This window comes from Diorhabda carinulata, chromosome X (genome assembly GCF_026250575.1).
Source record: "Diorhabda carinulata isolate Delta chromosome X, icDioCari1.1, whole genome shotgun sequence".
Taxonomy (NCBI): Eukaryota; Metazoa; Arthropoda; class Insecta; order Coleoptera; family Chrysomelidae; genus Diorhabda; species Diorhabda carinulata.
Genome location: NC_079472.1, coordinates 36,964,375 through 36,979,164, shown reverse-complemented (window position 1 = coordinate 36,979,164; position 14,790 = coordinate 36,964,375). Strand labels below are relative to the sequence as shown.

Genomic DNA, 14,790 nt, shown 5'->3' with positions numbered 1-14,790 from the left:
ATCTCTAGGGAAACATGCATGTGCGTTTTCTGAAAGTTCTCTCAGAACTGTGTCCACTATACTTCTACTAATAAGTTAAAAAACGTAAAATTTTGTCTAAACTAAAACTTGCAACTGCACTTCTAGTTTGGCAGGCAAATGTTAGGTGCCAGATCTGCTCTAATTCAGAGGCTCCACACTGAAAATTCTCAAGAATTTTGGAGTTTTTTGAGAAAAACCAAAGCCGAGCTTCTCTCTCTAGTAAAGAAACGACATATTCACTTGAGAGCATCTCTCAAGTCTAGTCGCCGATAGCCGCAAGAAAATCTCAGATATCTACTCTCAAGAGTGTGTTCATTTTTTTGAAACAGTTTCGACAGCAACTCCCGAGAGTATTAGTCTCAGATAGACACGCATTTTTGTAGTGATATAGTGGTAGTGTGAAGAGAAAGAGATGATGATGGGAAATTTTTATAAGGAGTATGGAAGTTACAAGGAATGGCGCTGATATAGGAAAAAATTCCTCTGTCGAGCTAGGATTGTGATGGATTGTAGGAGGGTAGTATAGTATAGCCTAAAATAATAGGAGCAAAAAAATACTATACGGAACAGAATACTAATGATCGAAAAATTAGGATTTAGAAGCAGGTTTCACCTAATGGTGAATCTTCTAGGCTGTCGCTAACTGCCGAAGGAGGAGACATGAAAGTTTTCTCTTGAGTTTTGGCAAAATAGGTGACCTAAGGAGTAAGAAGGGTGTTTTTGGCAAGGGAATTGTTTGATTCAATGGTGCGAATAATATTCGGGCTTGTAGGTTATTTAGTCAGCTCGAGATCTCAATATCGTCATAAACGATGTTATTGGGATCGAAACGGTTCTTATATTGGCAGTGCCTGAGGAACTGAAATATTTTTAATAAACTTCTACCAGGAGTATGCGACAGGACCATATGACCTAGTCATACACCCTATATGCTAAAAGTAGATTTATATACGGTCCTGTACGCTGAAAAATTTTCCAAACACGATTTCATTTCCAGAGGGGTTTATTTCAACATATCACATATAAAATAATACAATACAATTTGTAAAATACATTGAGTATAATGTCCTTATACAGTGGCTAACCGGCATAGATTGAGGCTTGAGTAGCGGAAATATTATTAAAAATGTCGACCGACTGTGCTGCCTTAAAAAATCTTACATGTCACGTGATAGTTCAATTAATTATATCAATGAATTGACTTCCCACATCCGAGTACTGCGCCTGCGTTAAGTCAGCTTGGAAGGGTACAACATTGCAAGGAATTATATAGAAATGCATAGTCCACTAAAGATTAAAGAAAAATAAATAAACAACAGAAATTATATATCAACAAAGTTAAATTTAACACCATCGACGAGTATTCCCATGATTCCACCACGGGTCCACGGGAGTCTACGTTGGGCGTGGAAAAAAAGGGAGTCCACAAACGTAAGCGGGGGTCCATGAAAATATATTTGGTTTTGATAGTGAAGAACTAAAAGATTGGCTTGACTTCTCCTATCAATATAAGCAGATAATACTCAGCTCAGCAACTGTTACTTATGAAAACTTCCATATTAAGTACAACGCATTGATACTTGCTGTTTCCACGCCGGCCGTCATCCCGTCCACAACGTTCAGAGATGCAAATTAATACGACTTGTTGTGTATGTATTTGCAATCTTGCATGAACTTATTTGATTTTTCACCAATATAAATACGAATGTAAAGGATAAACGTTACGTTATCAGTTTCGGAAACTTCATAAAGCAAAGGGAATCGATATTAATGTTGTTTCCAAATTATTGAAAAGAAAAGTAAAGTCCTATCGTAGGTAGAATGCCTCGGGAAAGATATTCAGACATACGTACAACATTTGATTGGCCTGTATGATGATTTCAAAATCAGATTTGAAGATATTCTGTCGAAGGAATTACCACCATGGATCATAAGCCCATTTGAGAACGTGATATTACAAGCTGATATTGACATTCAAAAGAGGAAATCAAAAATTTTGGTTGCAGGTAGAAATACCCCATAAATACACTAGACTGATGAGATTCTGCAAATGCTTCTGATTGCGTTTCCCTCTCCACATCTTGTTGAAAAAAGTTTTAGAGCCGTTCAAAACTTATTAACAAAAAAAGTAGCAGATTGAATATCACAGAACGGAGAGATTTGCGCCCCTATTTCTTACAAAATTCAAGGCAAATATTAATCCTTTGCTGTCAATTATTCATCAAGTACATCCCTCTCATTAAAATTCTATATTCTTTTGTAATTAACATTGTAGAAGTTACATTACATGATAAGTGTTTAATTTTGATTATACTACGACTGTTAAAAAGAATTAAGAGTGTAATAATTTATACATTCAAATAAATACCTACACAAGAAAATATACTAAATTCATTTTTACCACTTCGAATAGGAATTTTTCAAATAAAATGTGTAAGAATTCATTGGTTTGTCTGTGAGTAAGTGTAGATTTCAAAAAAGTAAAGTTGGATAGCGGTTGGCGAATTTCGCTTTTTTAATTTCATTGAAAATTTGCTGATTTTATTTTCAAATATTTAACCTTATCAAGCAAACAATTCTAACCTTTTTTTTGCGAAAACTATAAATTCGTCGTTGAAACTCAGTCACAACACAAGTTTACACTTTTACGAGATTTGGAAATTGGTAGTAACAGGCCATTCATAAATTACGTCACAGGAATTTTAGGACTTTTCAGCCCCCTCCGTCCTTATCATAGGTTGTCACATTTTTATGATCTCCCCTTTCTAATGTGACGTCAAACATTTTTAAATTTATAAATGTATCTAAAAATAATCGAGAGAAAACATTTATTTTAATTTTTTAGTTATATTTTTATTAAATAAACTAATAAAATCAACATAGTCCAATATTTAATTATATTCAATTAATTATTAAAAGTAGATATGTGACATCACAAAAATTTCAACTCCTCCCTCCCTCTTAATGTGTGATATGTGTAATATATGGATGACCCCTCAAGTAGCTGCAGGGGATCCACCGGATCCAGCAAAATTTTCAAATTGGTCTATGAAACAAAAAAGTTTGGGAACCAATGGGATATTCCAGCTGTGTTTGATTGCTTGTCAATCAAAAAGTAACAAAAAAATAATACCAAACTTGTAAATATCTCTAATGAAAGTTAGAAGAAGAAAATTGTGTTTTAATAATAAGCTAATGTAATATGTTTATAAGGAGGGTGTTGAATGTTTGTTATAGAAAACACTGAAGCTTTACAAAATTTTTGTGATATAGAATAAGTGAGGGTTGCATCATCCATCCTTAGGTATAAGAAACAAAATACGAGTATGAATCAATTCCAGAATTTTCTTTTATGATTGCACCAAATTTAAAAAAAAATTATATTGTTGAACAGAGAATTAAAATCCCTTTCCAATAAGGTGCCACACGACCCTCTTTCTTATTTAAAATTGTCGACGGGGTGCTTATAATTCAAAGATGTGCTGGGGGAGGATAATATTTTCATACTGTAAATTATCAATTTAAGACTATTGATGATTATAGAAGAGTTTCAAACCCGTAAAAGTGATGCGAAAAATGTATTAACTAAGGTGAGTAATAATTTGAAAATGTAGTTATTTGTATGTTTTCGAATTTTTCGTATGCATTTCTAACTTTGTATTTGTCGCCAATAAGTTTTATGTAATTGCTTGTTTATTGTATGTTTGTATTTTGGATAGGAGATTATTTTTTTTTATTTGTACTATGACCATAATTATTCTGTTGAATAATACAAAATCAATAAATTTCATAACAATATAAAAGGCAAAATATTCAAGTTACGTATTTTAAGAAAATAATGTTTGAAAAATTTATTTTAATATGGTGTTATTCTACTGAAAATTCTAATTTTAGCTCGTTCAATAATCCAATATTTACTTGGTAAACTGTACATTGTTTACGATAGGGTATATTCTAAAATTATTATTTGATTAATGGATTTATTTAATACCTGTTCATTGTTATAGGTGATAAAACTACTATTTTGTTCATTGTTCAAGGCTACTCCAAAAAGTTCTAGACTTTAAAATGTCTAGTTTCAACTACGCTAAGTAAATATTCTGAAAAATATATTTTTATCATTAAATTCTCGGTAATCTAATATTTGTAATAGTAATTTCTACTCATCGTAAAGTAATAGCAAATAAGGCTTACATTAGTTGAATATAAACCATTGAAACCGTTATCAATAGTTAAATTATCAACATTCTTTGCACCATTATTCGTAATTTTGAGACGAAGCAGTAGGTAAACTGTTCACATGGTTTTTATGGCTATTTGTTTGAAATAGACTCGGATGCAACATATGCATATAATTTATCATCCAAAGAGACCATTTCAAGCATAAATCAGTAATAACGATGTTGACACATATTATAAATTATGTAAAAGTACATCTTTCATAGCTGCTAATCTAAGAAGAAAAAACTTACACCGGCGTTTTATTTTTGTCGTTGATTATTAAATAAGAATTGCAATTATTGTCAATTAGAAAGAATGATATAAATTTCTTAGACGGAATAAAAGAAAAAATTATCAGTAACAATATAAAGAATGTCACCTTTCTCTTCTCAACACTTTTAAACGCACTTAACTTATTTATTACTGTATATATATTTTCTGTCAACATAACTCTTATGTTAAATAAATTTGTAAAATAAATATCGATGAAAAAATATTGTCTGCCCGCGACGTTTAAAAAACGTGGATTGGAATTTTCTTGTTTTTTTTTTTAATTTATTGAATGCCATCTGCTTAACAACTTAACACTGATTAAAAGATTAACTGCCAGGGTATTAGGATGTTTTGTAGTCTTCTTCTTCTTCTTCCTGCTGTGTATAGGCATCTTTTTCTAGGTCTTCCAAGGCTTCTTTGTCCTGCTGGTGATTTGTCCCTTAATATTTTCATAATTCGTTCTTTCGTCTTGCGGTCAATGTGCTCATTCCATTTTATCTTTCTATCCAGTACCCAGTCATTGATATTATCTATCCCGCATGTTCGTCTTATGTTTTCACTCCTTTCTCTATCCATTAGTGTTCTTCCCGCTATTCTTCGAACTATTTTCATTTCTGTAGTTTCCAATATCTGTTTCGTTTTAGAGGTCTCAGGTCGGGTCTGCATAGGATAATATAGGTCTGATTGCGGTCTTGTATATGCGGGCTTTTGCTTCAGTTCGAATGTATTTATTTCGCCAGATTGTGTCATTTAGGTATGCTGCTGCTCTTGAAGCTCTTGTAGCTTGGTTTCTTACTTCCGTCTCCACGTCCCCGTGTCCAGATATTTCGATTCCCAGATATTTAAATTTCATTTCCTGGTGTATTATTTTGTTATCCACCACAAGCTTACATCTGATCGGTGTCTTGGAAGTAACCATTGATTTTGTCTTTGCCGCTGATATTATCATATTGAATTTTTTTGCTGTTTTGTTAAATTGGTACAGTAGCCTTTGCAGATCGTCCTCGTTCTCCGCCAACAGTACCGCATCGTCTGCATAGCACAGGATTTTGACTTCTTTATTTCCCATTTTGTATCCTCTTAGTTTGCGTACTTGTTTTATGATTTCATCCATCACTATGTTAAATAGGAGCAGACTGAGAGAGTCCGCCTGCATGATCGCTGGGTGGATTGAGTAGCTTAGCGATTGTGTTGCCGGTCCCAAGCCCGAGAAAAGAAGGAGGGTTAGTGGAACGGGTTATCAGCCCATTCACCGTAAAACCGAATATAGCTCATAGACCCACAAATTTGCCTCGGAATAGGACTGAATGTTTTGTAGTCGTTTTATATTATTCTCACTGAACTGTACAATAGTTTGTTTCACTGTGGACACCTTTAAGTCGCAATAAATATCCCTGTTTGGAACAAACCAAGGATAATTTGTAATTGCTCTTAGTATTTAGTAGTATTGGATTGAAACCGTTCAATAATTGCGATGTTCCTTAAGTTCAGAGGGGTCGAATTATAGCATTGTATACTAAGAGCTTGTTCCGGAGAGATAATTGCAATCTAGGACCAAGCAGTTAATAGTATTTGCTAAACTTTTTTTCCATATGTGTTCTCCACGTTAATTTGGTATCGAGATATAAACCTAGATATTAAAAAATGTCTGTCTTTGGTTTCAATTTTTCACTAAGGCATGTGGCAAAGACAACATTACAGGATTTTGATTCTTTGAATTTGTTTGCCCATTCTTGTGTTTTTGTAGGCTATGCTGAAGTAATGCAGAGGATCGTTCCGGTTTCTGATGTAAACTGCAACTCTATTTTCATTTTATTCCTGCTGATTGTGAAAATAATTTTATTAAAGTTAACAGAGCAATAGGAGCAGACAGAAAAAAACAATAAGCGAAAAATTAAATAGTAATTATGTGCCAAAAAATTAGCAGAACAATGCAAGTTAAATGTACCAAATCAATAGATAACTGAAGTAGAATGCTTCCATAATTAAATGCTCTGTTGTTCAATGATAGAAAAATTTGCAAAAAAAAACTTTTCCTATTCTTGGACATGTGGCCTTGTTGGGGCCTGTATAATTACGCGTCCAAGAATAGGAAAAGTTTTTTTTTACAAAATATTTTTGTCTCTCAATGAACAACGGAGCATTTGATTATGGGAGAATTCTACTACAATTATCTATTGATTTTACACATTTAACTTGCATTACTCTGCTAACTTTTTTCCTAAAGTGCATGTAATTAGCATTTAAATAGCACTTGATTTTACGCATATTGTTTTTTCTGTCTTCTCATATTGTTCTTCAGTGACATTATTTTCACAGCCAGCAAAAATGAAATGAAAATAGAGGTTAAGTGCAGTTTTGATTAGCGTCAAAATATTCTTTGAAATTTCTTTAATTTCTTCGATCTTTTGATATACATATTTATACTTCTAAGTAAATGTTCTTGATTTTAGATCTCTTCTGTTCTAAAATTAGTTTTTAAAATAATTCTTCAAAAAAAGATTGATGTTTCGACTTATTTCAGTCTTTAGAAAAATATATTTGTATACGAAATGAATTAAATAAATCTCACTAAATAAATCCACTGTCGCAGACTGTCTTTGGTAGGAATATTTCGAAAAAGTTGTGTACATACGCCTTCCGACAACTTCGGCCAATAGAAATGCATTTATGTTTACGATTCGATGTTTTCATTGGTAAACAGTGGAGATGATGAGTCCACGTGGACTGGCGGTTGGTTAGATATTTACTGAATTTTATTCGGGAGCAAACATTATTTTTCATTTATTAATTTGGTATGAGTGCCAACCGTATTTATGAAATATTGATTGCTCCTCGCATAACTGTCTTCTGCAATTGTTATTGGAAGAACTATACCCAGTTTGTTAATACCGGCATGTTACCGGTTCTTGAGAAATGTCTTAACTTCAGTAATATACAATTTGTATTAATTAATCCTTCATCCAGAAATTTTAATTACTGACCGACTTGATTTGTGCCAATGCAAAATATTTAAACCGACCACTGTATTGTTTTATTGAATAGTGCCTAGTTTGTCATTACCGGTGTGTTGCCGGCTTTTAAAAATTGTCTTTAGTATATTAATATTACATACGAGGACTGGCTATTAAATAATGAGACTGGTTACGAAAATGGGTTTTATTATTAAAATCATTCTACATAATGGTCTCCTTCAATGTACTCCCCTCTCCACGCACGCCACTCACTGGAGGTCTTCTTTAGTGAGTACCTTTAGAAGCTCAACGACTCAAATCAGGTCCCTTTTAAAGCAGATCTTTTTCTAACCTTTCTAAACTTTCAATGAAATCTGAGCAGACACGTTGACGCAATGACTTTTAGTCAGGAGTCAGATTTTTTGGCACAAACTTCACACAGACTTTTGTCACGTGTAATTCCTCGTGTCAAATTTGACATTGATATGTTGCATACAAGGTTTTCGAAAGGAGAAAAAAAACACGTTCGTTTCAAACCTCTACTGCACAAGTGACGGAAACGTGTTTTGGGACGTGCATAGACAAGATATCTAGATACCCAACGCACTAGTTTTTTACCCCACCTGTCTAGGGCGCCCTCTAGACGCGCAGTCTCCTTATTTAATAGCCAGACCTCTAATACTTTTTATAAACCCGAACATCACTAACAGAAGGAAAAAATTTTTAGGGAATTCGGCAAATTTTAAAAAATTTTATCTGACAGCCTTGCTTTTAAATATCCAAATCCAAGATAGTTCTTCAATGTACGGTTCTAGAACTGTTTAGTTAAATATAATTTCAGTATAGAATCAATGGTAAGACGAATGGAATTTATAACATTGATTATATTCTCATGCCAAATTTTATATGATTCAATTCATAAAAATGGCAACATTGATTACAATTGATATATATTCAAATTCTATAAAACCTGGTGTTGTTGTAAATATGATAAATAAAATAATAAACTGAAGATAGGAACGGTCTCTAGAATCTAGTAGTATTGATACTAATATATAAATAAACCTAAAATATATTATCTTTTTAGAATGCCGGATCCATAAGTACATCTGTTTCTATTATCTTGATCACAGTTATTTTTAAAATATTTTCGTTGTAATATTCACAAAATAAATCAATTTATATAAAAAATTGGAATTGAGAACTAATTTTATATATATACTGAAATCAAAACAAATTCAACCGGCGTTTTTAATGAAAAGAAGAAGCAATACATGCTAGTTAAAACTACTTTTTATCAAATTAGTAATAAATCCTTATTTTATATATGCTTAGACGGTAATCATATCTCTAAACACTGACCTATATATACGTTGATATACTTGGCGGTAGGTCATTATTTACTATTTACATTACGTTGCAAAAATAATAATCAGCACTTACCTGTTAGCAGTAGTAAATAAATCCTGCGGTTTTTTTTTCCTACTGAAACAAACTAAGTCTCAGCGACTTGAATAAAATTTAGCACTTCACTAAATTTTTAAAATGATGATAAAAAACTTTTCTATTTACTTAAACTTTTTTATTTATCTTTAGCATTATATTTTGTTTTATGAATTATATCTCAATGTTGAATTGATTGTGTCGGGATTTGTTCATCCTTTCAACTCACCCACCACTTCCCAATGTAAATTCAGACTGAGAAATCAAGTCAAGTTGGCTGGATGCGACAGCATATTTTGCTCGATAAATGAGTGCCCCACTACAGACAACACGTGGTGGTCGATTTGTTCCTTTCGTCTTGTCCTATACTTATACCCCTTATAGCCGGTACTGTCAAGTAAATTGTTTGATGGTTATTTTTAACTATAAATTGAATATTTAATGTTTCAATTACAAATGTGCATTAGTAAATCTGATAGGAATAATACATTCAATTATCATATTAACCAAAAAACATTTAGTTCCATTCTTATTAAATGTCTTAGCATCTAGAATTTACGTTTGACTTTTGACCCTGTTATTAAATCTATCAGTTGACACAACAATGTTGTTTTAGTAAAAAGTTTAATTACTAAGTTGGATGAGCACACTGTTCAGGCTATAGTATAGGTAAAATGGGATTAAACCAGAAATTAAATTAGGCGCTTCTCATTTTCTAGATTCTCGGAGGTTTTCGGTTAACTGAATAAGCCTAGCAACTCTTACAAAATTACAGACACGGGCTTTCGAAGTTTGGAACTTGTAACTTAAAAAAATTTTAAAACGCGAATAACTCGAAAGCTAAGAGGAATTCGAAAAAAACTACCTCAAAAAAATTTAGTATATTCTAAGAAATTTTTACAAGTACCCAACGTGGCCCTTACCCGTAAACAAAAAAAGGAAATATTACTAAAGTGTTTGCACTGATTGCAGATGCTAAGCCTCACAGTGCTGATGTTGAGCGACTGATTAGATGCGATAATATTTTGAAATCTAGCGGCCGATCAAAAATCTTGCTTGAAAATGAAAATGTATACCTATATACATATTTATTTTAATATGCCTGCTCTATGTTCATGGGACCCTAGATCAGCAATCGTGGATGGGATGAATAAGAAAGGAAGGCGCGTTAAAAATTATCCTAAGGCCAAGGATCAGGATTGGTTTCATGGGATATTTGATGCTTCTACGGAGTCATCAGGACACAAGAATGTAAAAGAACCAGCGTTGAAGATTCGTCGTTTCTAATTTTTTATTATTGTGTTGATTTCGCGCCTGTTCATTTCTATATAATACTGTAAGTAACTAAGCCGTGATTTGATGAGTTCAATTTCATAGCTACCCGTTTTGTTTTTAGAACTACCGATTTTCGCAGAGCTACCAGTTAGAATATACCCTGTATTACCACTACACAACACTCGCAATTACACTGTCTCACACGTTTCGATATCAAAGTTTTCGTCGTCAGAAACTTCAAGAAACTAATTGATAACTAAAAACATTAAGTTTATTCGCTGTCATCATTTTCAGGAACTTTCAGTATTTTTCCTGGTTAGTATGATGTCACATTTATCACTTAAGCATTTCTGAAGCGATCCTGGTCCACAATCATCACAGCTAATTACCCTTTTCTAAATCTAACACTTTATCATTGTGGTCACAACTGCTTCAAAGTATTGTAGGATTTACAGCCCAATTTCAAATCTACTCTGTTGAAGATGGCTAACTATTTTATGACTAAATTCTATAGATGGACATTGAGTTTCGTATCAAATTTAGTGAATGCATCATCCACAAACCTGAACCATGTCCTGGAAAAACTCTTGGTGCTTCTCAAAATAGCTTATGAATAAACGATGATTGGAAATTGTTACGAAGAAAGATTCCCTACTAGAATTCAATTCAAAAATGTCCATCAATGAGATTTACTTATGAAATGGAAATTAATGGACAGTTACCGCTACATTCTGTTTGACTTTCCATTGTATCCGACATAAAATAGTTAGTCTCCATTGATTGAATCGATTGAATAATTTTCCACACAACATTGAAAGATACTTAATGGTTATGATGAGATGTAGATAAGTTGACATATGCTTAAGAAATATCTTCATGAAAACAACCCATTTCCAAAAACGAAGCAAAAAACAGTAACAATTTGCTCCGGTACCTTTCAATCCGTCTTATACACAAGGATTAGAAGGCATCTATAATGATTGTGACAAGAAGTAGGTTGGGCAAATCAAGAGATCTGTTAATATTCGGTTCAAACAGCACTTAGAAGAGGTTCATTGATGAAAAAATTTAATTTAAATAGGTAAGTCAATTCGTTTTAGTTTACCTGAAGACGATAGCTTGGTTATTGAAACGTTCGTCAGACAATGTAATTATGACTGTTGGTAAAGGGGTAGCTTAACACTAACTTTGAGTCATTGTTCTGCATGTCTGATTTTGTGATTGGATACGAGTTTCGACCCGCGGTTAAATTTCCGGGCTACTGGAAGGATCGTATATAACTTGTTTCCCATTTTTTTACCAAGAGCTCAAGTAAATTACTTGCTTTTTACCAACTTATCCATCATAACACCTCCCCTTATGTTGGCGTAACTACCATAGATGGGGATAAATTCATAGTAATTGGTTCAAATTTTATGACCAAAAACATAACGTAACCAAACAGGATTAGAATTTAGAGGTAGGTGTGATTTTTAGTACTATGAACTTAGCCTGTAGATAAGAAAATGGTCAACCCGGATGCCAATTTACGGGTCCAGTTGACCGCGAGATGCAACTGCAGCGAATATTGAATACCCACGTCGAACTAATAAAAAATACTTTCAACTACCTACTAAATTTTTTTGTTTGAATGACAACCAAGTATCTTATCATCCACTTTTTCAATAAAAGCAAAAAAATGTAATTTATTCATGTACCATTTTTATTTACAAGAGGCACTCCATATAACACAAAGAAATGTTGAATATGATTATTTTTTCTAGTTTTTTATATATGAGTAAGAACTTTCTTGTATTACCATTCAAATGAAGTCTCACAAGAATAATTTCAATGTCACATGAAACACTTATTGATATAATCTGCCACTTAAACCAAGCACCTACGCAACATAGTCTTCGTTAATATCCAAAAAAGTCATTTAAGAGTGGTGATATTATCAGACAAAACTATCGATTTAATATGTGGTCTTTCTGATGAATGAATGATTACTTAATGAGAAAGTTACTTTACTGTAGAAATAGATTCTTTAAGATTTAATTTATATTGAATTGCTTCCCAACAAGCCATTTGTTGAAGCTTGGAAACAAAAAGTGATCGGAAGATGCCAGGTCAGGTGAATATTGCAGCTGAGGCAATAAAATTTAATTTTTCTGCAGCAATCGTGAATAAATAAGAATATGTACCTCGGATAAAGTTCATTATTTCTACTGTATTTGTGACTCTGGGGTATATTAGTGTAAATGTTTGAATATATCTAAACTTCACTATCTACCTCACGTACTTTTATCGACAATCGCTAAAGCCGAGTTTACACTTATCAAGTAGCTAAAGCAAGTTACGAAAGCCAGTAACTAACATTTAAGTCCAGTTTTTTAGCCAGTGTGCAGCAATACGGCATTATATCTTGGACATATGTGGTGAATTATCAGAAACACTTGCAGAAGAAATGAAGAAAAATAAAAATAAGCGTTGAGTCGAAGAGATGTATATGGTGCTTCTTCTACTACTGTTAAGGGAATTAACAACTACAAATGCTGTCGCTTCACACACTTTTAACACGCTATCAAACCAAATACTTGCTCATGTGGGTAGAAATTGTTTTCACCATACTAGTAACTAAATTTAGCTACTTGACACGTGTAAACTCGGCTTTAGTACGGATTTCATCAACCATATCTGGAATAGTTGCAGTAAATGACGGTCCTGGACGTTCCGTAGCATCTATGTTCATATGGCACATTTAAAATTATTTTTTCTTTATCTTTGACTAACAACAAAAATAACTCGATCATTCTAGCTGATCTTTCTGAATATGCCCAAATTAAAAACAGGCAATTAGTGCCTGAATAGAGGTATAGAGCTATTTAACAGCAAAATCAGTGTTTGTTATTTTACAAATAGGGTTTCAAGAAATAAAAACTGCCGATTTTCTATTCGTTCGATAAAAAATTATAGTTATATCACTTTATTGTATAGTTAATGCTGTTTTATTTTCTTTATTATAAAATACAGATTATGTTCGGAATAAGTCAGGAAGATAGCCTTAGCTCTATACTACTCAATATATATAAGAGACAGAATCATAGAAAGTCTCTACAAGATCATTGAAGATTACAGAATAGAAGATTGATGATTAAAAGTGTATATTGTATGGATGGTGGAATATTAGTGACAGAGATTATTATATAGAATAAAGACAATGACTACTTAAATATAAACCAGCATTTCGACTGAGACTCAATAGTCATTGCCAAAGATTCAATTAGACGTAAATCAGTTGTCAACAGCAACGTAAGCCAACACACAAAGACACGAGCTCAAGCGGTAAAAACATCAAGGGTCAGCGTATATTTGGGAAAAATGATATGGAAAAGCAATATGATGAGTACATAAAGCAAAATGAGTATCTACAAAACATATGTAGACTAGAAAGAAAAAAAAATAATCAGAACGACATAAATAAAAACGCTAGGAACAATTAAGGGTGTTAGCCCCTAGAAACAGAGAAGTTAGGATAGAAAGAGAACACGTTGAACAATCATTAATTTCTCTTGATACTAAACATATTAGAAAGAATAAAATTCATATCGACTGATATAAAAAAGATATATTACCATTAATATCACTCATATCATCATGTCATACCAATATTAACAGATGGAAAATATAGTTAAAAATCTAATATTTCATGAAAATAACCTAATAAGACTGTTCATATTTCTTTAAAAAAACTCATATCTTTTGAATCTAACTCTTCATAATCTTTATGACATTATACAAAGCTAACTTTTTTTCTATATATAAAATCAGCCATTCCTGAACAACTTAATATCAGAATTACTAACATACCGCTCTTACAATCCATTTTATGTTCAATACGATAGAACACCAACTAATAAATTGACTAACATAGTTTATAAAACTCCTTGTTTACAAATTGTAAAAGAAAATACATTGGTCAATCTAAGAGGTGCCTCACCAATCGGATTACATATCACAAAAGTGATGGCAAACTATACTCACAGATGTTCCCTTGCTGAACATGTACATTATGAAAGCCAATCTATAGATTATAAATCGGACAAAAAATAATTAAAAACAACGCCTGTTCATACAAATAACATACAATATTGTTGATGATTAGTACAGTAATAAAAAAATATTTGAATAATGAAAAATGAATGATGAAAAAATTCTAAAATGAACGAAATACGTAACTACTCAACCTAATTTCTAATTGGACGGATTTCATTATCAAAACAAAAATATTCGACAAATATAGCAAACTGCATATCTACTTTAGATGTCAGTTTAAAAGTTTATTGAATTCCATGAATTTATTGATGAGAGTAATTTCTAATAATTTATTTTATTTATTTATAAATTAATTTTATTACAAAGGGAGATTGAGCGAACTATTAATAGCTGCATACCAGGCAATTAAGAAAATTCCTCATAAATTTTCGAACCAACAATATGCAGATAAGTTTTACAACTTATCAAATCGCCTGCGGTTCGTAGTCGGCAGTCGATCTTTCCAACGATGATTACCTAATCACAAGATAGTATTTAAATTTTTTTTTACTTTTAGATCTTTTCATCT

At 32.3% G+C, this 14,790-nt stretch overlaps 1 protein-coding gene across 2 annotated transcripts in view; it reads right to left on the bottom strand.

Annotated features, from left to right (window-relative positions):
• LOC130900398 (protein phosphatase 1 regulatory subunit 3B) overlaps positions 1-9,181 on the bottom strand; it is a 113,351-nt gene extending 104,170 nt beyond the window's left edge. Inside the window, exon 1 of one of the 2 annotated variants that reach the window (XM_057810961.1) lies at positions 8,913-9,181. The gene's annotated coding sequence lies outside the window, so the exon portion shown is untranslated. The remainder of the gene's footprint in view (positions 1-8,912) is intronic. The other variant, XM_057810960.1, reaches the window with a different exon arrangement.
• Between the last annotated feature and the right edge of the window lie 5,609 nt (positions 9,182-14,790).